This window comes from Phasianus colchicus, chromosome Z (genome assembly GCF_987193195.1).
Source record: "Phasianus colchicus chromosome Z, bPhaCol1.hap1.1, whole genome shotgun sequence".
NCBI lineage: Eukaryota > Metazoa > Chordata > Aves > Galliformes > Phasianidae > Phasianus > Phasianus colchicus.
In genome coordinates, this window is record NC_143476.1 from 10,567,294 (window position 1) to 10,592,910 (window position 25,617).

The window sequence follows — 25,617 nt, forward strand, 5'->3', positions numbered from 1 at the left end:
ACAACTCCATTAATCACGTACCTTCATCTACCTGTCCAGCAGTTCATTGTTTTTCTGCTGAAAGAGACTTTGCAATTAAAATCGTACTGAAATGAGAGCCACAGTTTTCCAGAATGAAGACTCAGAATGCCCTCAGTGAAAAACAACCTATTTCTTTTAAAAAAGATTTCTCATTTGCACCATGGCTTATTATACATCTAGAAGTATGTTCATTTTGTGTGTGTCTCAAGTTTACCACCAACATGCAGCATAAAAAATGCACACATTTTTTATTCTAAATGAAGTTGAAACAAATTATTTTCAAAGATTTCTTAATACAATCCTTGTGAAATGTTCTGTATTTACGAATCTCTATTTTCTCACTGAAGGTGGTTCCATAGTGCTGCTCACTGGACAAGAGGAATAATTTACTGCATTATTTGGTGGCTGTTTTTCACAGCCTGATGTTAAAACAGCTGGTCTTGTCCTACTGCCTCTTCCTCCCTGAAAAGCAAAGTAAACAAATCAACAAATAAATAAAAGGGAATGTACAGACAGAAACTTAATTCACACCATTAGCTTATCCAGCTATCAAACTGCATTCAGACGAGGTGATTTTGAGAGTAGTTCCTCCCATGAACTACAACTCTGACTCTCAACAGAAATGATTTCTGTTCTCAACAATTTCAGTGCCTGTAAGTGCAGCCCTGCCTTACCTTATTGGAGAGTTCTAATGAAATCTTAGGAAAACTTGCCTCCCTCACTTTCAGGATCTCCAATCTTTAAGTCCATGTCAGCATTCACTTTTTGCTACCGCCTATTCAGTGACAGAAAGCCAGCATGCATGTTTCAGTTTGTTTTCCAAGCTTGCCCTTTGACAACAGAATGATGAAAAGACACCACGTTTCTCCAGCCGGTTGCTGATTTGAACACAAGCTGAAGTGGTGTGAGCGGTTTCCCATGAAGTAACTTGGCAGTTTAATTATCAAATGCATTAGTTGTGTTTTCTAGTTTCTATTAGTAGGGGAGAGAAAGCTGAAACTTCAAGTAAGCTTCATGTGCTGTTAAGAAAGACCCTGGATAACGGTGCTTCTCATTAGTACAAGGTGTCACCGCCTGGGAGTTAAGTTTTTGTGTAGCGAAAACCACCAGCAGAAAAGTCAGTCTGCCCTTCATATTCATTTCCTTTATTGCCACATTCCAGCATTTTTTCCTGTAAATACCACGGCCAAAAGAATATTTAAGGCAGTTTCAGCATATGTGGGGAGATTGAAGTCATCGTTCCATCAATCAGTGTCTCTTATTCTGCCAGCATCTGACAGGTGACAAACTGGTCTTCTGTTTTTCTAGGGTAGACATCACTGAGCAATGATAAAGAGGAATCAATCCTATACAATTAAGGAGGAAATTAAGAAGAAATTAAGAAGAAAAGAATTGAGAAGAAAAATGTATGAGATCTGATCATTCTGGGAGTGAAGCAAGTCTTGTGGTCAGTAGACGAAAAGATGATTCAGAAACATGGAAGATATATTTTTGTGTATCAGAAGTATAGTTAATGAGAAGATACATGAGTTAAGTGACAGGTAACCATAACTTCAGTGTTAAAATGTCCGTTTGGATCGTTGTTAATTTGTTTAATGTACTTAGCAGTGTATTAGCAGCAGATATTTTAGGGTACGTATTTTAGTGTCTCTGTGGCAGATGCTTGGTTTTCATAAACCACACATATATTTTACATTTAAAATAAAAGCAGGGTGCCTCATCCAGGGACTAATTATACTGCAAAGCAAAACCAGCATGTTGCTCTACACAGGTTACCAAAGCCATCCTCCTTCAGCTAGATCTGGCTACTTAATAGCTTTCATTAGCTGGGAACAGTTTCCAAAGCACTCTGTTAAAGCCATTTCCAAACCATTCTGTCCTAAATCAGGAAGAAAAATTAGCACGTGTCCAAACAAAAATTGCTACAACTTCTTTTGCTCCCAAAAGAGAAATGAAATGGACAAGTTTTTATTTTCTCATTCCTGACATGAGAATACAGTACAGCTAAAGAGAACAGGTAGTCAGAGCTTCACTGACCATAAACCATTCTGTAATGAATAAGTCCTTTATTTTTTTGTTCTATCAGATAGCAAACCCCAGAATAACAACTGTCCCACTGACTCTGTGTCAATGTGAGGATTAGAGGGAAGAGTGGAGAACAGTGGCTTAATTGTATTTGTATGAATGAAGAAGATTAAATCATCTCATCAGTATTTGTAACACAGTTTACTTGCTTTCAGGTAACATAAGCAATCTCCATTTTAAGCAGTACCTCCTGACCTGGGGAAAGAACATCCAGCAGTTCTGGAGGCTAACATACACTATATAAGTGCTCTCACAAAAAGCACTGGTGCTGTGATGAGCTCAACCTTCCCCTCTTTCACGTCACCAGTGCTGTAGAGCAAGGGGCAAGTTCTCAGAGCAAACACGGTAAGAACAATCCATGCACTGAAAGGCACACTCATACAGTGCTACACAATGCAAAATAGTTTTCTTACTAACAGTGATGGTGAAGATAAGAGCCAACTTACCTACAATCTACGGAACATTTCTACCAACACATCCATGTGAACCTCCCTTCTCCACTCTTTGCCCTCTCCTTTCAGACACAGGACACTCACCTGAGACGCAGTGTAGACAGGAATCTTTCAAATAAGCACAGGACATCTAACACCAATTAAGCCTCCCCAGCTTTTCTCTTGGCCTGTAACTTTCTCTCCACAAGGATACAGATCTTCTGTAGGATCCATGGCATGTTTGCAGGCTTCTGAATGTTTCAGGTGTCCCAAGGCATCTAAAATAGTTCTAGCCATTCATGCATAAGCACCTGAATTCTACTCAGCGATCTGCAAGGAGAAAATCTCAAGAGTAACATGAGCGTACTTTGTTTGCAAGAACATCATCTGCAGGTTTCTGTTCCTTCCGTTACTGTTTCCTACTTTCACACTGCCAAGAAAAAGCACAGCAACAGAAAAAGGGCACAGGAATATACATCCTTCATTTCTAAGCCCTTTGTGAACTGAATTTCCCACACTGTCTGGAGATCCTCGGCAAACTTCTTTCTAAATCACAGCCAGCTGCACAGTGCCAAAGGGCTGCCGTCCTGTAACCAAGTGCTGTCAGAACATGGAAGCATGACTTTCTACATCTACTACATGTACTTTCTTTCCATTGAGCCAGAAATGTCGTACCTTCCAAATCATGATGCTGGTAGAGACCACAGACAGTGCCAACAGCTTCCAGGAGAAGCCATGTAACAGCAACTTCAATCAAGGAGCAAAAATTACAAGAGATAGGAAGCGCAGCTGATGGTTCCCTCATACTGTAAATAATCTAGAAATGGGAACAAAACACAGCTTTTAGCAGTATTAGATGTCGCACAAGGAAAACTGTATTGAAATGTTTTTCAGAATTTGCAAGGAGCAAAATCTGCAGATCGGACAACTGTTGTGCTGCAATTTTTCTTCCTGCAGATGAAGCTGCTAAAGAGAGAATTGATATATGCAGGAATTGCAATCAGAGGTACATAAAAGTGTGAATAAATGATAGCCCAGAATCCACAAAACAGCATAATATCTTTTCAATATTGAAAAAAAAAAAAAAAAAAAAAGTAAAATGTTTTTTAAACTTAAATAGACGTTTTATGTAAAATATGTGCTCCAGTGACAACTGTAACATGCAATCTTACCTGTATCCTTCAATAAGCCAAAATGTAACAAAAGAAATGGACTATGTTTCTAGAGAACTGATTTTCTAGGTCACACCTGCACTATGTTCATCCTAAAATACTGAATTATGAAAACATTTAGCTTTGTACTTTGAAACTCATTTGCTCAAACTATGTACTGCAATGAATGCACATAATATCAATCAAGTATCCATGAAGCAGCAGACTGTCAAGAAAGAGGTAATCACAGTGTTTTTTGCTAAACATACTCCTATGATTTCATCACAGTTTTCAAATTACGCTGGCTTTGAAATTCGGAGTATTTGCTGGCTTTGAGTCATCAGTGTCAGAGCTCTCCTTCTTTCTATTTCATGCTGCTTTGTCAATTCTGTTGTACCATTCTCTTTGGATTTGTTTGCCATCAGTAGGAAAATAATGTCCTTTGTTCAGCCTTCTTTAATGGTTAACTCAGGTGAGAAGCAGAACATGCTGAAAGGCCAGCTAAGTTGTTTAGAAGTATGTTCTCTAAGAACATGGTGTGCACTACACTGGTAAGAGTAACCAGGGGCTTTGATGAGCAGTACTGAAATATCCTGTAGTCTGGAATAAAGTCCTGGCCCCAACTTTCATATACCCATGTTGTGAGGGCTGGTGGATCAAGTCGGACAGTCTGAAGATTCCTGCTTAAAGGCATGACTGAAAGGTCATTTCTCAAAATGCTTCTGGGCAGTGGGAAAATTGAGCAACGTTCAGTTCGGACTGGGAATTCCACCTGACACAGCCTGACCCTTCACACTGCACTTTGCACACTGTGCATGTGACACGGCAGAACAAACTTCCACAGCAACTTAAAATATAGAACTAATGGGGATTTGCAGAGGTTGAGTGCTCGCTCTCAAAGATCTAGCAGAAGGAATATTTTAATGATAGGTTTCAACTGTTCAGCCCAGAGAAGGCAATAAGATCCAGCCCAGGAGACATAAAAACTGAATAAAAAACAACAACCTGAACCAAAAAATAGAAGGTGTTGGAAAAGCAACTGTTTCTAAGATATTTCTTAGGGGTCGTCATCTATAATTATTTACATATTATATTAGAAGAAGTATTTTCCCATTCATACGTAAGGCAGCTCATATTTCTGCCTACAGACTATTCCTGTGTCTCTTGTGTTCCCTTGAATTTCTTTCTTTCTTGAAAGTTGGCCTTTTTGTCAACACATTCACAAGTGTAAACACAACTTTGCTGTGAAGTATGGTTTTATGTTCTGTTGTTTTGAAAGATTCATCTCTAAGGTTCACGCTTGGGCAAGAAACACAGCTTGGATGCAGAAAGTAAGAAACAAACAAAAGCTGAAAACAGCAACAATTTTTTTAAAAGGATGGAAGAGTTCTCTGCCACTCAGTGACACAGCATGGGAAGATGGTCCAGGGGCACCCTGTAAGACAAGAGTGTTGGGGGTCCCCATGGGGAGTTCAGGGCAGGCCCTGGCAACCTGATCCCATCCTATGTTCCCAAGCACAGGAAGGCGGTCAGGGACAGTGGTGCAGACCTTGGGTGTGGAGTCTCCTTGGGGGGGGACAGGCCCACAAGCTGGGATGGGTTTGGGCCACAGGTGGGCTCAGCTGGGCAAAGGGCTGACCTGGCAGGGCTGTGAAGGGCCGAAGCCCAGCCTGCTGCTGTCTTGCTGGGAAAGGGACCACAGCCCCAGGATGGTGTGGGGGCCTGGGCTTGGGCAAGGGAAGGCCCAGGGGTGGGCATGGACAGGCAGAGCTGAATGAACCTGGTGGATATTTGCTGTACATTTTACAGATGTTACACAGGGAATGGGTAGATGTGCTGAAGGTGAGGTTGAGAGGTGTGGCTGACAAAGAGGCATTAGATAGTGGGGCATTACTGACCATGATGTAAATGGCATGGAAAAAGGGGCAGAGACTGAACTGAGTCCAGCTAGGCTGGAGTTTGTAATAGCTCCTTTGGGGCTTTACTTTAGATTGGTGGCCAAGAGAGTGGTGATAACAAACTGGTGTTCCAGCTTTTGCTGAGCAGCGCTTGCACGGTATATAGGCCTTGTCTTTTTTTCCCTTTCTGGCCCCACTGATAGCAGGCTGGAGAGAAGGGAAGGGGTTGGGAGGTGTCCTGGTCTCAGGTAGCACAGAGTTATTACAGCAGTTGGGGTGGTTCTGTGTTCTGAATTTGGGATGAAAATAATGTTGATAGCACAGCAGTGTTTTGACTGCTGCTGAGCAGTGCATACACCAAGTCATGGACTTTCAGCTTCCCATACTGCCCTGCCAGTGAGGATGCTGTGGCTGCAAAAGGAGCTGGGAGGGACAGCTGACTCCAGCTGAACAAAATTCCGTATCATATGACGTCATGCTCAACCATAAAAGCTGGGGATACAGACACTGTCTTTGTCTTGAACCATAATCTGTTCTTACTCTTGCTCTTCCAATTTTTTCTCCCAAGTACTGCAGGTAAGGAGTGAGAAACTGAGTGGGGACTTAGCTGCCACTTGGAGTCAATCCACCATAGCCATAAATTTAAAGGCTGTAAACAGAGAAAAAATATATGTATTAATAAAAAAAAAAAAGAAAAATACAATCCTTCTTGTGATGTTTCTTGTGGTATTTAAATAATTGTCATGAATTTGAAGGGAGGAGCTGTGAGGCTCTTGTTTGCCTGTGTGATGTCAAAGATGCAGTGTACTGAAGAAATATTTCAACACTCTGCCCATGTTGAAAAGAAACTGTATTGGACAACAAAAGCCAATAACACCAGATCTGAACGTTCAAAACCCATCTGAGTCAGTCACAGTGCCATCAGGTCACAAGTTACTCAACTTCCTCTGGATAGACCACTGTTTGAGTAACCTTGTAAAGCTGTTCTTGGTAATTAGGACAAAAAGTAACCACCCTGAAGAATGCAATCTGCTCGAACATCCCCAGGAAAGCATGGAAGGAAGCTCTCTCATCTGCAGGGACTGCTGTGTGCTTCAGAGGTGCCGCACAGGACACGTCAGAAGGCACCAGCGGATGTCTGGGGAGAAGTGTTCTGCCTCCCACTCAGCAAAGAGGGAGCAGAAAGAGAAGTGCATGAAGCCTTTCCCTGCTGGTTCCAGCAGGAAAATCTATGGTGGGTGCTCCCCCTGCTCCCTGCCCCAGGCTTCTCGCTTTCTCTAACTGAGGTTTCCCTTTTCTACTCTCAGCCAAGTATCAGCACTTCCCTAGGGATGGCAACTGACAGAGGTTTTAGTAAGAGCATCTGCATCAAATAGTAAAAGTTCCAGCAGTTACAAAATAGTAGAACAAGAATTCACAGTCAGATCTGTTTCCCATCTTTACAGGGACTGCATTCAGGAAACAGCCACTGCACTGGCAAGAGCCCTTCACACCGGGTCTCACTGTGGCAGCATATCTTCCCTGACACAACTCAAAAGCAGCACAAGTGTGGCAGTGGAGCAGCATTATTCCATCCTTTCCACGGGCCAAAATATGGCACAGAAAAAAACTTTACAACAATCTGTTTTCACTTGAACCTAGTCATCCTTTCCATGGAAAAGACCAATTGGAACAGTGAACATCTACACAGAAATACATATTTTGCTGAAGACCAAGATTTGGGCCACGTACAACAGAAAATGCAGTGATCCTTTGGATCAGAGCAGGGAGAAAGCTTGGTAGAGTAAGTATAAGGGAGGGGAGTAAGGTATTGCTAGCAAGTTAAGGAAAATGTCAGACATAGTGCCAAAGACCAGAGCTATGTCCCCCCATCAGAATGTATTACTAAACTGTTTGTTCAAAAAGTGTTGCAGAAGGCAAGTATGAACTAGCAAGACATTGACTGAGGCTCTCCTAAAACAGAATATCCAAGAACAGTTTAACTGGTGGTAGGTGAATGGTTGGATCAGATGATCTTAGTGGTCTTTTCCAACCTTTTAACGATTATGTTTCTATGATTCAGGCATAGCTCTTATCTTGCTTAACTGCTTTTATATGCACTGATGTGAATGTAGTGGAAAATCAGACAGTCTGGGGGCGATCCTTACCTTGAACCTGAGAAGAGTTGCAATGCAGTTAGCATTCAGATCCCAATGCAGTCCCCACAGCTTCCTAGAGTTCAAACAGAATGAAAGGACTTACTGCTGGCACATACTCTTTCTGTTTATTCCTATATGATACTGATTTTCTCCCTCACTGTTACACAGCTTTTTGCTTCAGTGTAAGTGAGCACAGCACTCTCTACCTTTTTGTGACCGTGCTCCCTACAATGAAATTTTGCCTCTTGCAGATTGTTTTAGCAAATCAGATTTTGTCTCTGATTTTATCACTTCAGTCCAGCAACTCCTTTTTTCTTTCACTGACTTTGATTAACATGCTTGTGCTAGACTTAATAAACCAGTACTGCAGTTTCATGTCTTGTCAGTCTGGATCACCACCTTGCCTGCATTCTCTCTGCTCCTGAAACAGGATTTGTGGCTGAGATCACTATTTAGAGTATTTATCCCCAGCTTGACTCCGTTCTCATTTCTCAGGAATCATTTTATTCCCACTGTGTTTATAAGCTTGAAATCCAGTTGAGGACTTTTAGGTCACCAAGCAAATTTAAATTTAATTGTTTCATGACATAGAGCTACTCTCTTGAGAAAACCCAGCTGAAACACTGCCTATGACATTAAACAAGGATTTGGTTGGAAGCTTTTCCAAGAGAATAAAAGATAACTTGATCTATGATTCATCATACTGTGATGGAACTGGGGAAAGAAAGAAAGTGATAGCTTGCTTAGCTTTCAGAATTCCTTTGGCAATTTCTTTTTATCGTAAATACACCTCCTTTCTATGTCTGGTTTAGAAATGTACTTGTTAAGTACTCAGAACTGCTGCAGGGTAGTGAAAGCTGCAGATTATGAAGAGGAAGTTCTTGTGGGTTTCAATTGCTGCCAAGAATAACAAAGCTAGAGAAAGAAATCTGGTAGGTGAGGGTTGGTGCTGAGAAAGTATTATCTTCTAGCTGTAAATAAAAGTTTCTTCACTCTTAAAAATCATGAATATATGTGGATCTCTGTGAAATTATAACAAAAGTTCACAAGTAATCTTTAAGAAAGTAATCTACAACTCCACTCTGCAGGTTGCAGTATCAGTACTATTACTGAGTCTCCATCTGGATGAACAAGTTCACACAGAAAGATTTATAGAAACTGAAGAACATAAGCATCTTCAGTAGCCTGTAGCAATCTATAAATCCAAAACCTGCTTTTACACGAGTGTGGCTTCTTTCTTCCTCCCTCAGTATTCATCCTTCACCTTAAAGGCCATTATCAAGCACTCTGAAATTTTTGTTCTCTGGTTATTGTTAAAGCTGACTTCAGGGTTACTGCTTTAAACGTTTCTTGCTGGAAAATCTCCCACTTCCTCATCTCCTGACATTTCCACTGTGGTCTCCATTGACGAAGTGAATGCTTAATTAATGGAATCCTTAATTAACAGAAGTAGCTTTACTGGACTGAGCAACACGTTTCTTGACAGCTAAAGATTTCATGATTAGCTGGGTTTTCCACAACACATTATTTAAAGCTGGATTTTTCTGTGCAGTAAGAGAAGTATCTTAGAAGTTTTACTTTGTGGGAAAAATGATACAATGAATCTCATGTATATATACATACTTAAGAAAGACTAGTATGAAATATAAGCCAGTAGCTGAGGAAGTTAGCTAGATAAGTAAAAAAAGTTAAAAATCTACTGACGTGCACTTAATCTCACTGAGAAGAAAGAAATCTGACCCAAGAGAAGAGAAGTCAACAGGAAAGGGAAAATCATTAGTGACAGTGTGCAGAAAAGAAGACAGAAGAGCAAAGCAGGAATTTGGAGAAGAACTGCACGGGATACAATAAACCCAATGAAACTTTCTAGGTATTACAGAAGCAGGAAGTCAGAAGTGAATTAGTTATCTCCAAGCCCAAGACGACCACGAACTAAAAGACAACAAAAATGCAAATAAACTTAAAGAATTCTTTGAATAATCCCTTCCCACCATGTCACAGCAAAAGTATTCATTCACCAATCCAGGATCAGTAATTTCAAGTAATGAAGATGGGCCTCAAACAGAGACTGAAGATGAAAAGTACAGCAAACGAGGCTGGCACAAACTGGCAAACAACAACTCACTAGGACTAGCTGGTACCTCTCCAAAGCTCTGCAGATGCTGAAGACAGAAAGGATTTAACAGCTATCAAAATATTCAATCTCTGGTTAAAATCAGCAGCTCCACTGGAGACCTACAGGGTAACAACTGTTCCAGCTATTAAAAAAAAAGAAAGGAAAAAAGAAAAGGTAGGGAACTGGAGAAACACAGATCATAGAGTTTTATTTCAATGTAAGTTAATCTTGTAAAATTTAAATAAAAATAGTCTTTTAAAACATCTCAGGGAACATGATAGGACCAACGTCTGATAGAACCCCATGTGTTTTGTATGAGTACAATCACTGAGAAAAAAAATGTGAACAGTGAGTCAGTCAATTAATTTTGCAGATGGTTGAAAATTATTTCATTTGGCAAGATCAGAGAAGATTGCAAGGGATTCTGAAGGAACCTAATAAAGCTGTGTTAGTGAGAAGTAGAACTTCTAAAAATTGGTACTGGCTCATATTCAGGAACAACAATCGACAGGAACAGTTTCAGACCCATGAATTTGCTTACCCAATTTACTCTTAGAGCCAAGAAATCTGCAGCATTTTTTATTTAATGGAAGTCTAGATACACTATCTATGAGGTTTGTAAGTTCTTACGTATAAAGAATAAAATAATTGTTAACCACAGGAGCCTCAGGGCAAGAACATTTCAGCAGGTCTTCATCCAGCTTCAGGAATTGCAGGCGTAAGGATCCAGGTCACTTAAAGGCTGGTCAGTCTCAGTTCAGTCCCTGCGAAAACAACATAGCAAAATGTTGTGATCAGCGGTGCAAAGTCCAACTGGCAGCCAGAAACTACAGCACCCTTCAGGGGCTGACACTGAAGTTCATACTGTTTAATGTCCTCATTATTAACCCCAATGGCAGGACAATATGCATTCTCAGCAAGTCTGCAGACAACGCTAGATTAGGAGGAACAAGCAAGTTGGTACCTGAACAGAAGATTCAGAGCAGGTGGAGCCAGGCTGAGCAAAATTCTTAATAGATGTGCAGAACAGCAGGGGGAAAAAAGGCTGTGGGCAGAGTTTGGAACACAGGAAATTCCAATTAGATATAAGGAAAATATTTTCATTATAAGGATAGTCAAACACTGGAACGTGTTCAGGCAGCTTTTGGGATCTCCAGCCTTGGAGTTGTTGAACACTCAATTAGAAACCTCCCTGAGCAAACTGATATAATCAGACCCTCTCTGAGCAACAGACTGGATTAGATGGCATCCAAAGGTCTCCTTCAACCTAAATAATTCAATGATTCTAATTGATTTCAAAATTCTTCACCATTAGTATAGCCAGGAATCCTCCTTTGAAGCATTTAACACCAAAATGCATAAGAGATGGGATACCAACTGCTTTACACATCTTTAGATCCCAAAGCCTGTTCTAAATGAGTGAGCAGAGCAGGACCCAGAGGCATGCTCGGAGTTTGCCTGCATGTCCCTGAAAGACTGATGTGTGATTGATGTGCCTGTGGCTGAGCGTGAGTGAGTCCATGTGGCATAGCACACTGGCTGTAAGGTTGCTTTCAGGCTTATCTCAAAAGACAATGAAGACTAAACCCTAAGGCATCTTCTGTCCAATCCAGTATGGCTGTTCCTGTCTGTTTAACAGAAAAACTCTTCTGGTGGGATTTTTAAACAAACAGCAAGGTATCTTGAAAAACAGGGAAAAGAAGTAACCATGCAGAATCAAATGCAGTCATTCACTGTTTTGTCTGGATATCATTTGATGGCCCTTCTTTGGTGAATGTTCTCTTTTTACAGTCTCTTAATCTGAAAAGATATTCATCATACTACAGAAAACCACCTACACTTTCTCAAAAGTATTCAGAGCAAAGACAGAAATGGCTGATCTTATTAACATAATTTTATATATACGTGTATGCATATAGTAGGAGTTCTTTGAAGATGGTGTCTGCATATGCACTGACATTTTAAGTGGGATATAGCTGCATCAATCTGGAGAGGACATGTAATGCTTTAACATTGATTCCTAACTTCTTGGTAATATTTCCTTACACTTCTTTGAGCTCATTTCTACTGATATTCTCAATCTATATTGTAGGACACAGCTCGAAAAGTTTCCCTCTCTAAGAATACAGGTTAATAGTTTATTTGAAGAGTGAAATGTACTGCAGTTTGTTTTGCATGGAATGGCAGGTTAGAGCAGTAATGAACTCAGTGAAGGGCTGTAAGCAGAGAGGAGCAATGCTGGCAGGATGTCACGATAGACCAGCACAGTGCAGAGGGATGTTCTTGTTGAGTACAGGAAAGACTGCCCAATTGACTTCTTCCATAACTTGATGAAAGAGTCAATAGTGTGCTGCAAGTTCTATTCATATAGAAAAGATTGTAGTCTCTAATGAAATAGAGGGAAAAGGAATCTAGAAGATTGAGAAATGGAAAAAAAAAAAAAAAGGTTAGATTTTAAATATGTAGACTGATGTCTCTGGGGGGAATAACTCAAAACAGAAATATCATTTGTTTGCAATATTTTAAAATATAAGATCAAAATAGCTATCTGCTTGCAGTGCAACACTGATACATAAAGCACTGTGATTGTGGGAACCTGGAAGTTATGAACACATACCAGGAGACATGAAAATCTGTATTCCATTGGGCTGCACTGTGGCTGAAGAGCCCTTCTCTTTCCTACAGACTTTTAACAAATGAAAAATTAAACCTGCACTCAACACATATTGACATTTTTAGTGTCAAGGATACAAGTTAATATATGTTAAGGATATATCTGATCTAATATTGGGCAGCCCATCAATGACCTTTCTCCCTCCTACCGCATATTTCCCAAATCCCTTTCTTTTATTTTTTATGCCATTGTCTACAGAACATGTGGGAAAGGTTGACAGAACTGTGTTTGTTCAGTGCTGGGATGGGAAGGGGGCCAGACCATATCTTCAACTGGCTAGTGGGAGGCTAGCAGAACAAGACTCATCACTTCTTGAAGATTCATAGAGAAAAAGACAAAGGACAAGAGACACTACTTGCAAGAAGAGGAATTATGATTGGATATTAGAAAAAAAACTTGTAACAAACATTGTAGTCAAAATCCAGAACAGGTTCTTTCATAAAGGTTGTGAGACCTCCATCCTTGAAGATATTCAGAGCTTGACTGGTTAAGCCTTCGGCACCCAGATCTAGCCTGTACCTGATTTTGAACAGGACATTAAATGACCTCCAGAAGTCCTTTACATCCTATATAATTTTGTGGTTCTAATAGAAACCTGGAGGAGAAACCCACACATCTGATAGCTTTCCTAAACCAACAGTGCCCACGAGATGAAAATAGGAGACATATCTGGGGCCTAGTCCTGCAGGCAATTACATTAATCACTGCACGTAGTCATCAGACTCTGTTTTTTCCATAGCTTTCTCATGGCTAACAGTATTTGAAAAGTGAAAATCAAAAGCTGAACTATCTCCACTGGAAAAGAAGAGTACTCTTCTTGCTGTTTGTCTTCAGGCTTATTTTGATTATTTTTCATAAAAACTTTTGAACATAGGGAAAAAACTAGTAATATACCAAATGTATGGTCTGTTTTCCTAGTGAGAAAAATTCCTATAATCTCATAGAACTTGCCTAAGAATATCCCTTTCTGATATTTCCTTTTATCTCCTACTGACCAACTTTGGATTTGCAAGGGCTCAGAGGCAAGAAAGTCTTATTAATAAGAATGCACAATGAGCATCTAAAGTACTTTTGCTCAGTTGTAGCAGTGTATGACACTAGCAATAGCAAATTAAGAAATTTTACTCAGGTGTCGTAAGCCTACCAAGCAATCATAAAATTGGTATTTTCTGCCTAGGGCTCTCACTGCTATCAGGTTGAATTCAGCACAATGCTAAAAGAAATCATTTCATCTTGATAACATCCTCAGTTCAACCTCCAGTTAGACCTTGTTCCTAAGGGGATGTTTCAAGCCGTATCTCTACTCTTCTCTATAGGTTAGAGACTCAGAGGTAGGAAAATGTAGGCATAGGGACTTTCTGTTATTTGCTGATATTCTGACAGCAGATAAATTTAGATTGCTTCCTTTTCACAGAATCACAGAATTGCCAGGGTTGGAAGGGACCTCAAGGATCATTAATCTCCAACCCCCCTGCCACATGCAGGGCCACTAACCATCCCACCTAATGCTAGACCAGGCTGCCCAGGGCCCCATCCAATCTTGTCCTTTTCCTTCATGGATTCCTGAAATACTTAGAAATTCTTCCTGTACTCTTACATGTATTAAGAGCTAGACTATGGATAAAAGGCAACATTTTTCTATTTCCCCTTTGGAACCAGACTAACTCCATTGAGGCTTATGCAGAGCTCATTCCCAGAGAAGATACAAAAAGATAGGAGAAGTCTCTCTGGAGAAGGAAACCCTACCAAAACTGCCCAGATTGTCAGATACCCTTATTACTCCTACCACGTCCAAACACCTGCTATTAAATGACAAATTTAGATACCACCCTATGGATCTGGGCTGGGTCACTTCATGGTGACTTGAGTTTAGTCTGGTGGTGCATGACTAAAGAACATTTCTGCATCTCCAAATCCCCACAGTATTGGCATATAAGAAGCAAGGATAACATTACAAAAGAGGCAGGGATCCTAGTCACTGGTCAGGAAAGACTCTGTAGACAACACTTCTGAAAGACACTAAGTCAGCAATGTCAGACTGTATTCTGTGTGACAGAAATCACTTCTGTTCCCTTTAGTAATTGTTCTGACTGTTACATGGACCCATGGACTGCAATGTGTATATACAAATTAAGAAGGTACTGCCCTGGCTCCCTGCAGCTCAAAGTTCAGGACAACCAAGAGATAAAGACTGGTTCCTTCCCAAGAGTATCAAAAGAAACAATAAATAGGAAGCCTACACAACTGGTGACATAAAAAATAGCTGAAATATATTTTTAGTGCTTTTGAAAACTTACACAATGTTTGGTTTCCTAGAATAAAGATGTAGTGAATTATGCCTCTTATTTAAATAAATTGACAGAATTTTTTCCATCTGTGGGATCATAACATAGCAAATCTGGCTCCCCAGGGTCCTCATACCCTGTATAAGACAGCAATATCTGTAAGATTCAGCACAGTTTTGGATATAAACAGAACAGGTGCAATTCAGACAGAGACAAAGCCATAGAATGAACTTCCCACTCCTTTATCAGCTTCTTGGGGATTGGTGGCTTTTGTCCTTGACAAATTGCACGTGTAAAGTTGTTTGAGAACTCCAGTGCAGCCTTCCGCTTTGCAGAACAGGTACAGATTCATTCTGAGGGCAGAACACAGCAAGGCCATGAGGTTTTCTTGGACAAGAATACTTGCTGAATACCTGAACACCCTACGTTGCCTGCTGCCAACAAGCATCTGAAGACCATCAGTTCTTCACAGAGACAAGTCTCCCTTTGTGTAGGAAAGGTAATCAGTAACCTTGTTACTAGTCATGAGACTTACAAAAGAAATAGTTTATTGTATTTTGACTGAAAGACTCTAATACGTGAGATACAGTTTAATAATATTATGCCATGACATTATTAAAAATTATTAAACTTACCTAATGAAGCTTTCTGCTGATGTGAATAAGCTAAACCAATTTTGTTGCTCCTAGAGGAAAAGACTCAGGAATGTTTGGGTGTTATGAACAAGAACTGTACCTGATTTTTTCATTCTCCATGAACATCAAGTCTATGTTTTTTTATATGTTGCTCTCAGCTAGCAATGAAAGCCATTTTCAGGTTATCAGTGCTTTCAAAGGTTTTCTAAGAGTGAGGTTTTTCCCTATTTGTATCAGTATTTGCCTCCAGGCAGGCACACTCTTGCTTTATCAAAGATGCTAACATTTATGCTCAGCAAAGTAGAATGCATACTAACCCAAGTAGACCAGATGATACTCCAGCCCACAGGTTGAGGGCCAGTGAGTTTTGAGAAGGGCAAGAAAATTCTCCCCAGCTTGCTACAAGAAGGGAAAATTCACAGAGAAGAGCTCACCAACTGATGCTTTCAGGGGGGAAAAAAAAGAAACAACCCAAATAAAAATCAAAGATATCCATCAAATAACAATCATCTAATTTGGGAACAGATATCCCAAGAATATGTGTATATGTCTATATATACATAAGCAAAACAAATTGATTGATCTTTTAGTTGTAGATACTGGAAAGAAAGAAAATATTCTTTTCTTGGTTGATTTCCATGCTGTTCCACTGAGTAAAAGTGCTAACACGAGACAGGTAGGGAACACAGAAAGATCTATAATGCTCAGTCTGACTCATCTTTCATTTTACGTCGAGATAAATTATCTAGGTGAATAATTAGCGTGACAAAACTGATAATGGCACTGTCATTTTTATCAGTATCTAAACAAGGACTATAAGAAAGAAGAGGACAGACTCTTTAGCAGTACCTGCTGTGATAGGACAGGGGGAGTTTTAAACTAAAAGGAGAGATTTAGATTGCACATAAGGAAAAAGAATTTTACAATAATAGTAGTGAGTCACTGGAACATGTTGTCAAGAGAGGAGGTGGCTGCCCCATCCCTGCAGACACTCAAAGTCAGGCTGGATGGGGCACTGAGCACCAGATCACTGCAGGAGTGTTGGACAAGATGTCCTCTGCAGGTTTCTTCCAACTCAAACAATTCTCTGATTCTATAATTAAGTCATGAGCTGTTTTTTGCCTGCAGGACAACGTGCTCTAAGGAGCAGAGGTAACGTTATTTGAATACATAACAAGTACATCCTAGTAATATAACTTTTCTGAATCAAAAGTGGTCTAGTGAAGTTACAAATATCTGACATTATTCATCTGTTTTCTGTTTTGCCTCAGTCTCCTGAAAAGGTCTCCTCAGCACGTGGGGAAGGCTTTCACACTCTTTCTGGAAAACCAGCACATCTCTGTGACTCGCTGAAGTGCTCTACACTAATGCCCACGTCATGGGAACAAAAGCATGAAATGGAGGCCTGTATGCAGGGAAAGGGCTATGACTTCATCAGAATGCAGTGGGATACCTCACATAATTAGAGCCTATTAGATAACTGGAAGAAACCTCTTGTTTGCACAGCCTAATAAATGCAAAAGAGACAACGCAGTCCAGCACAATCAGAAACAATCCAGATTTCTGGAGTGCACTGATGATCCTGACACAGGTGATCAAAAGATCAAGTGTAGATATCCTGACTAAACTCAAACATAAGTAGCAACAGATGACCCAGGACAAACACAGAGTCATTATTCCAACCAAAGTCCATCTGGAGGTGAATCTGGTGAGGAACATAGAAGGCAACAGGAAAGACTTCTACAGGTACACAGGCAGGAATATGAAAACTAGGGAAAATAAGGGCTCAATGCTGAATGAAGAAGGAACCCTTTGCAGAACACTGAAAAGAATGAGGTATTCAGTGCCTTTCTTACCTCAGTCTTTCCTGGTAAGACTGGTCTTTAGGAATTCCTGACCCTTGAGAAAAGAGGGAAGGTCAGAAGCCAAATAAAGACCTATCCTGAGCAGAGGACAATCAGGTTAGGATGCACTTGAATAGGACGTGAGCGCAAGGAACTTGATGGAATGCACCTAGTGAAGGGAGCTGCTCATGGTAAGGCCTCTTAATTATCCTGGAAAAGTGGAGCAGGTTGCCCTGACGTGTGTTGGCATCACTATGCAAATGATATGGCTATGATGGCTTTAGATACTCCAATGAACAAAGCCCTGAGCAACTTGGTCTGACCCCAAAGCTTGTCCTACGGTGGGACAGAGACTTCCTGAAGCCCCTTTCCAATCAGATTACTGTGAGGTAGTAGCATCTCATGGTCACTTGCTCTCCATAGTCACTGGCATCACCTGGATAAAGAGCGGCAGGCAGTTGCATGGCTTTCATGCTCTGCTCACCTACTTAGGTGTGGAATTTCCACCTACAAGCATCTTATTTCAGTTATGAGATATTTCCTGTAATTTATTCAGCCTCTGTTCCATGAGCCTCTGTTCTCTGTCATTCCTATGTGATTTGTGCACTGTTAGTAGAGTCCTGAAAATTTCCCTTCCACCTACTTTCTAAGCTGTCCACAGCCTTTTTTAATCTTTATCCCACTTGATCTTATTCAACTTCAACTCCTCAAAAAAAAAAAAAAAGCCACGTTTAAGCTCTAAGAAGTGATCCGTGTATTTCACAAGTGTCAAAGTAGCTCACTAATTTCCATATGAGCAGCTATTGGAAACAAATTCTTCAGTCACTTTGCTAGGGCTTTAGGCATTCACAGTTGTTAGAACAAAGAAGAGAATCCCAGTCTGGAAGCCAAGCTGTAAACTTGGCACACAAATGGCATTAAGGAGATGAGCTTTAAAAACCATATGCCTCAAAACTAAATACTGCAAGCATGGACTGTAAGACATGTAAGACTTTATGAAGCATTGTATAGTTTCTAGCTTTTAAAAAGGACACATGCAACATCACGTTCCAAAAATAGTTTTGCTCATCTAGAAATAAGATGATTTGTAAGTAGTCAATAAATAGACAGTATTCAAATATTCCTATCAATGAAAAGGGTTTATTTTATCACTTTGAAAAAGGGTATAATTATACCCTTTGTTTTAAATTTTAAATATATTATGTACCTATATTTTTAACATATAGTACTTAACAGTGCTTGTATAAAACTGGATTTTTTAGTAGGAACACAATTCTGAAAGAAAATTAGAGAAACATAGAAAATTACAGAAAAATAGGAAATATTTCAGAAGCAACTAGTGGCAATGCAGAATGCCTATGGGGTCCAGGAAAATGTGACAATAATGCTGATCAATATATTACTCCAATAACAAGCTGAACCAGATACCTCTAACTAAAAGCCTTCACCAAGATGTTTTTGGTTTGGTTTGGATCAGATTTGTTGTGTGAATTCCTTTTATCATATAGCTGTGTTGCCTGACCTGTACTTAGTGTAGGAATTCCAGCCTGCTGTGATTTTTGGTTTTGCTTTTGTCTTTGCTTATTTGTTCACTGAGTGGAAGAATGTAGACTCACAGGAACTAATGAGGTAATTTTGTAAACCTGTCAGCAAAAGACATCAGAATTAATCTAGTGGTGGTCTGGTAAAAGAGGAGAAGATAATCTCACATGAAACTTCTGCATTTGCTCTGCTTATTTCCTCCTTTATGCCTCTTTGCCTGTAGCACTATGCAGTGTGTAAACTCTGAAGCACGTGTGGTATTCCATCTCCAGCACTCCTATTCTTTGCATGAGTGTCTGCTTCAGAGCAGAGAGACTTTAGGAGACTTCTCAAGGATACAGCTGATCCAAAACCCACAGGGGCGATACGATTCTTAGCAACAATAGCATGTTTTTGAGAAAGCATTAAGTGGCAAAGTGGTACCCTATCACTAATGCTTTATATATTTCTTTCTTTTTTTTTTTAAGAGGAACTGAAGAAAGCAACCCTTTGTCCAACTTCAAATCTCCTAGTTTTATTCTTCACCCTTTATCTCATTGGCTTTATTGTTGCTGTATTTTTCCTACTGACATTCTCAGTAGAAGTATCTGGGAAGAAGACTGTACAAATGAGTGGAAGCAGAGGGCGTATGAAAGACAAGAAAAATGGTTTTATAATAATCCATGAGGACAGTTTCCCACTGGGAAGAAAATCATTGGAGGGAAACTACTATGTGAAATGGAGGTGACTGGGATGCTTGGATAGCTACTGTCTTATTTGTATTATGAGTTACCAGAAAATTAATGGCCTATTATGAGTAAGAGCAATCTACATCATTACTCTGTTAATTGGCACACCTTACTGGTATCTGCAGGGTTCCACAGTGGATATTTGATGATTCATCAGTGGTGTGCACAACAACGGGCCTTCGGGATGGTAAGAGTTTCTTGCCTTGCACTGTTTGCAGGGCCCAGAGATGAGTGACCTTTGTTTCATCTTTTCTCGGGTCCTTTGTGTCTCGTGGTACAGCCATCATCTTTTCTAAAACAAAAAACAGAGAAAAACGAATATTTAGGAATCCTTACAGATACTGTACAGATGGCTGGTTTAGTGACAGCTGTTAGAAGAGAGTTTAAGCCACAGTTCTATGCCATGTTGTCATTTTCTCAATTCCTTGAAGACTGACAAAATAATAAAGATGAAAAAGAAAAATATTAATCATTAGGATTTAAAGACAATCTTCACAACTGGCTTACACGATAGAGAGGAGAAAGCCTTGTAGGGAATAGGGCAGGAGAAGCCCATGGCATCATACATACATATTACGTATGGATTACATAAATCCATTGACAGTAAGACAAAACATGGCTTAAACTGAAGTACAGAAGAATCCTAGCAGACATGAGGAAGAATAAACAGAGCTAATTAAACAATGAGATGTTTGTTGAACCAACAGTACAGGATCTATGTCATCTGAGAGTTTCAATAACAAGTTAGACAGTGGTAAAGAATGACATACATCTGTGGTTGATCCTGTCTTTCTAGGCTTTGATGGAGTAGACGGTACCTTAAGGCATCTCCTGACATTTCATACTTCATAACATGTATCTTCAGCTTTAAGTACTGGAAGTATCTGAGCTCTTTTTAACAGAATGGACTCCTCTTGAACATTTGTGAGCTGATGAAAAATACCTTATGAACTTTTTCCCCGAGAAAAGTTATTTAATTAATGTTGCATTACTGCATATTGTTATTCTGCTTTATTTTAGCCAACATTTTGGTTTTCAAGGGTTGGGTTCCTTCCACGTGAGGACTCATTTCCCAGTAAGTAGTAAAGCTTTTAGAAAACTTTCTGTGTAAAATTCCGACAGTAAAAAGCAACCTGATGTAGGAACCTGCGTGAACATTTACATCTGAGATGTCACTGATAAGAAAGATTTAGAGACCTTGGAAGTTATATTTTTTGCCACAAAGATTTCAGCGAGGCCAGTGGCAATATAAGTTACTACCACATCATCCAGATGATTAAATGCCACTTAAATGTTTTAAGGACAAGGAATAGTTCTGCTGCTTTATCTATTCTGTTCATTATCCTTCTCCTTAGCTTGTAAAGCAATAGGATAACAATTTCATTTGTATGACAGTGATAACTGTCCAGCAGGAACAAGCCTGAGACCATCAATTCATTTCCCCAAAGCCATCCATTACTTAATCACAGCACGTTTAACACTGGGATTCAGCTGAGTCACATACATTAACCATGTTATGCTTTCCTAATTGGAGACTTTAGTAGATAGTGTTTACATTAAATGTACATGAAATTCTGTTAATGAGTTTCTGATTCTTCCTCATGTTTGATACTTATACAAACACTTTAAACGTGGGCAAATATTGCACAATGATATCTGTATGTCTGTAAATTCTCCTTCAACACATTGTTCATGTTCTTTTCATGTAAATTTGAAAGCTCACTCTATGGCAGTTTGTAAGCGGAAAAAAAATTAAGATAGGACTACTTCTATTCTCTGAACATAGATTTGTTAACAGAAAGTTATATCAATGTACTCACATTTATATTGAAAGCCATTTGTGGGATTAATGAATCTTTGAACCAAGGAAGAGATATCACACAGGTGATTTGGATTATTACACGTTACAAACTAACAGAAAGGCTGATAGTCATAGTAATTAACTCAAAAGCAACTCACAGATTGAGCATACACTGTGGCAAAGCCCACTTCCAGATGATTCATAAATAGAAGAGAGCAAACTGATCAATCATTGTCCTGTGAAAAAAGTTTGCCAAAGTCTCTTATTGTACTTCTTTTCAGCTCCATCAATCCCTTGCATCTCTATTCCCCTTTCTTCACAGCAAGGACCCCCGTTATCTCCAGTGCGTGGACCTGCAAGGAGGTACTGTTGGCTGTAGCTTAAATGCAGCTCATCTATGGTAAGTGAGAAACAGTAAAGCTAAAAAAAGAAGCCTAAAGCTTGTGGTTATACTAACTTTGATGAGAACAGAGTATGGATGAATGGTGATTGTGTGCAGGGTCAGCAATTTCTGCAAAAGGAAAAGACAGGAAACATGAAAGACAGCACACCAGTACTGAGAAATCAGTCATACAGAGTGATCAAAGGGAATGAGAGGAAACTGAGCATGAGACATATTTGTGACTCATTGCAATATAACCAATAGAATGTATTACAATATTAAAAGTCATTATAGAAATTGACAATCATACAGTAAGAGAAGCGTAAAAGGTCTCAAAAAAATCACATATGTAAAGCAGTTTATGTAAAACAACTAAAAAGATGTAGAAGAAAAGAATACTACAGTAAAATATCTGTTTGTTTTTTCAAGAAAGTACAACAGTCACATTAAAATCTTCTAAAGTGAAAAAGATGACGTTGCTAACGAGTGAATCCTTCAAAGATGTATTCATGTGCATGAACAGTCCCACTTTAACACATGGAAACACTTACGTGAGTAAAACTCTCAGCAAATGTTTTAGGAGAACTTTGTGTCTTCTAACTTCCCATTTTTTCTTACATCTATTCATTTACCTCCACCAGCATTAGCAGCAGTACTAATATTGGTTGATGTGCTGTAGTATCATTTACTCACAATTTCCATGTGCTTCTATGGATAGCAGAGGAGTTACTGAACTCAGGTAGTCCCTAAGTGAATGCCCAGATCTTCCAGGAAGATCTTCCAGGCTGTGGATGCCCCATCCCTGGAGGTGTTCAAGGCCAGGCTGGATGGGGCCCTGGGCAGCCTGGTCTAGTACTAAATTTGGAGGATGGTGGCCCTGCCTGTGGCATGAGGGTTGGAGCTTCATGATCCTTGAGGCCCCTTCCAACCCGGGCCATTCTATGATTCCATATTCTGTGATTCCAAGCCATGGTAGCATAAGCTGCTTTTCAGGGACAACCACAAGGCCAGCTGTCTGCTCAGTTCCACCATTCTTCCCACAAAAATTGCATACCCAAACTGACTGCTAGCAGACAGTCAGACATCATATATTCACCATTTTTTCGCTACTGAAATAGAGGTTCAGTGTGATCCCTGTTGAGCAGACAGCCAGGTGAGCTTTCTGACTGCCTCTCACCACTCATACCATGAAGCAGAGTTACGCAAAGAAAATACTGCTGCCAACATCCAAAATACACCTGCAATTTGGGGCATCATCACATCCACTCTTACAGACAACACCCCCCAACTCCTTTTCACCTTTTCCCAGCAGATTCTCTTAGTACTTTTGCCCCAGTGTTTCCCTTGTGGAGGATTCTTACCCCACTAGTCTTGACAGAGAGTGGAAAAAATGTGATGAAGCAAGCATACTTTCAGTGTTTGGTAGAAATTCATGGTGCTTTAGTCTGTAGGAGTAAAAATCAATGCTGCTTTTTCACTTGCCAGAAGCATCTCACATGTGATATATGGAAATTTTTAGTTCAGATCACATACACTGAGCCAAACTCTTCATTTCTTTCTTCTCTTCTCCACTGCGTTACATTTAATTTTTCCTTAACTGAGCAACATTGTGCAGTTGCAGTCATTACAACTGTTCTCAGTCTGGATTTACCTTTGGAGGTCAATACTAATTATTCTCCATACATTCCCCATTTCGGAACTGCAAGCAGCTTTCATGTCATCTCTATGGTTTTTCAGTTAGTCCAGAAAAAGGTATTAACTCACCCTACAAATCTTGCCATGGGGCTGTTCTGCCATTCATACAAAGAAAACTGTCTTTCTTCTCTGCAGAGTACAGTGAATTTTTCATCTTCTCACCTCACAGTTATATCTTTTAAAGAATAAAAGTAAATACAACATTAGTGAGGATTCAGTAACAGTAGGTCAGCTATAAATACTCGTAAATGGGAAACATCTAGTGAACATCTTTGGAATTACAACATTACAGCATTCTGATTTTAGGAAAGTTACAATTAAGCTCCACTTCCATAAAACCAGCTCTATATTACAAACTCAACAAAAACGTATGGTGGAGCAGAAGTCCTACTCAGTGCACCTCGTGCCTTTTACCCAGTTATTCAGATACAGCACTGTCACAGTTCTGGCCTGGTTTGACCTGGTTGCTTGACTAAATGGCACAGGGGGACCCTGTGATGGGTCTAAAAACAAAACAGCAGCAACGAGCTAAGGGAGAAAATTAATTCACTAAGTATTAGAGCACAGTGTGAGAGAATGCAATATAACACAATACAATTGGAATTGTAGCTAATACATTAAATAAACAAGAGATTGTCCAAAACCAAAGGCCTTACTCTAATGTTGAAGGTGAGACAGCTAGGGAGCATACACTGCAGAGCCAAGCAGAAAAAGAAGTCTCATGACTCCCAGTTTTCTCTTTCCCTTTAAACAGAAAATGGAAATGGAACAGTGAGGTATTCTGGGAGATACAGTTCATCCTTTCTCTTCTGTGAAATGTACCTGGAACTATCAACAGTCCATGGAACTGAAGCCTTAACTCTTTAACTCCCTGTGCATTACCTGATGCTATGATGTGGAATACCAATAGCAGAAATCTTGAAACCACAACAAGTATGCCAGGGGACAACATCAGGGCCAACATTGTCTATCTTCATTAATGACCTGACCGTCTGGACAAAGTGCACTCTCATCAAGTTTGTAGATGGTACAACATTGCTGCTGAGGCACTAGTTGAGTGTGCTGCCATTCAAAGGGAGCTGGATTGGCTGCAGTATTAGGCTGAAAATAATCATGTGATATTCAACAAGAAGAAATGCAAACTCCTGTGTCTGACAAGGAATGACTCCCCAGTACATAATGACAGGATGAGGAGAAGCACTACAGAGAGGAATCTGTGTTCTGCAGGACAAAAAGCTGACCACAAGCCAACACTGTGCCTTCACAGCAGAGGAAGTCAACGACCTCCAGAGTCACGTTAGGCAAGGCATTGACAGCAGGTCAGCAGAGGAATTCCCTCTCCTGTACTCAGTTCTGGTGCGATACATCTGGAGCTCTGGGCTTACTGGTATGAGACAGGAAGCTACTGCAGCAGGTGCAGTGAAGGGGCACAAAAGTAACAAAGGAAGAGGATAATGTGACATGAAGAGAAGCTGAAAGAACTGAGACTGTTCAGCCTGGAAAAGAAGAGGCTTAGGGGGATCTTGTTGATGATACAAATTCTTGATAGGAAGGAATGAAGAAGAGGGAGCCAGATTCTGCCCAGTGACAGGATAACAAGTGATGAACACAAAGTGAATACCTGTGAAAGTCTGTATAAATAGGAAAAACAAAACAAAAAAACAACAGTTTTACTCCAGGAGAAGTCAAACACTGGAACAGATTGCCCAGAGAGGTGATGGAATTTCTGGAGATGCTCAAGCCCAATTGGACATGTCTGCGAGCAACACCCTGCCTGAGCAAGCAGTGGACTAGAAAATCTCCCAAGGTGCCCATCCAGAATCTGTGATTCCAATTGAGATTCTCTGAAATTACTCTTCTTGTACCTTTGGGTGCTCCCAGATGAAATCATTAGGAATCACACAACTTCTTTCCCTAATCGGATATAAGAATCTAACACCAAGAGAGCTGTATTTTTCAAGACTGTCGTGTTGTAAGCATTTACACAGCTTCATTTTTCATGTGAAGCTATATTCATTCAATCTGGAGTTTACTTAAGTAGTTTGGACCACACTTCAGAACTTCATCACATCAGTGGTTCCACCCTCACTCTAAAGGTAATGCTGCTTTTCCTGAATACTCTCTGATTTGGCCCTGAGAGCTCACAAGCTACACCTGCTCACTAACTGAAAATACAGCAGCAAAAATTATT

At 40.0% G+C, this 25,617-nt stretch overlaps 1 long non-coding RNA gene across 7 annotated transcripts in view; it reads right to left on the reverse strand.

The window, feature by feature from the left end:
• Positions 1-3,310: 3,310 nt before the first annotated feature.
• The window catches only part of LOC149912481 (uncharacterized), a 34,090-nt gene continuing 11,783 nt past the window's right edge, over positions 3,311-25,617 (reverse strand). For 2 of the 7 annotated variants that reach the window (XR_016461910.1, XR_016461914.1), the window contains exons 3-8: positions 23,496-23,601; positions 21,508-21,744; positions 19,657-19,840; positions 10,805-10,885; positions 7,734-10,604; positions 5,079-6,235 (exon numbers count right to left, since the gene is read on the reverse strand). This is a non-coding gene — a long non-coding RNA (uncharacterized LOC149912481). Of the gene's footprint in view, positions 3,355-5,078; positions 6,236-7,733; positions 10,605-10,804; positions 10,886-19,656; positions 19,841-21,507; positions 21,745-23,495; positions 23,602-25,617 lie in introns of those variants that run through there. The other 5 variants (XR_016461916.1, XR_016461915.1, XR_016461913.1 and 2 more) reach the window with 5 other exon arrangements.